Below are 793 nucleotides of genomic sequence, written 5' to 3' on the forward strand. Positions count from 1 at the left end.
CGCATTATCTCCTTGTGGTTAATAAAGTCCCCTCTCGTCTTTCAGATTGAATTAATTGCCACAACATTAGAATCGAGGAACAGAAAACTATATGGTGTTGGTTGAACACGAAATAAATGCAACGAAGCTTACAGTAATGTAGTGTGTAATTTTAGCGACTGGACTAACCGGGCCTAATATCATTTCATGATTCCAATGGCAAATATAATGGTGACAGCTACTAAAATGCTCAGGGATTATATTTATCCGCGGCTAGAAGAAGTGTCTGACATCGACAACGTAGTTTTCCATCAAGATAGACATCGTCTTCGTGTCATCGAGTTTTCTCATCGTTAATTTTCCTGACCGACAACGTCGCGAACGCTGTTGTAAGAAAACCAAGAAGACTTCATAAACTCGAGGCCAAAGTAAGAGATTTGTAGAGCAAAAATCCTGCTTTATTTGTTTGTTGATCTAGAGAATATTTGTATCAATCGTTGGCTGAAAAATCATGAAAGAAATGTGGAGTGTGAAACTTCATAATATATGAACGAAATTAGATACAAAAATCTAAAACACTAGTTTATGTGTATTTAATATTTTTTGTGTGGTTGTTCGGAACATATCAAGTGTATAGTAACTTTTGGGGCTCTGCATAATTAGGTAACTTAATACATGAACGATTTATTAGTAATCAAAATAATTTCATTTAGATACTGGTATGTTAATTAACGAGGCAAGAAACAAGATGTTTCCTGTAATGGTTAGCCCTTAAATCTTTGTGAAAGAAAACGTAAAAGTCATGCCGGTTTTC

Source organism: Oratosquilla oratoria, chromosome 21 (genome assembly GCF_046742065.1).
Source record: "Oratosquilla oratoria isolate Oo_2021 chromosome 21, ASM4674206v1, whole genome shotgun sequence".
NCBI lineage: Eukaryota > Metazoa > Arthropoda > Malacostraca > Stomatopoda > Squillidae > Oratosquilla > Oratosquilla oratoria.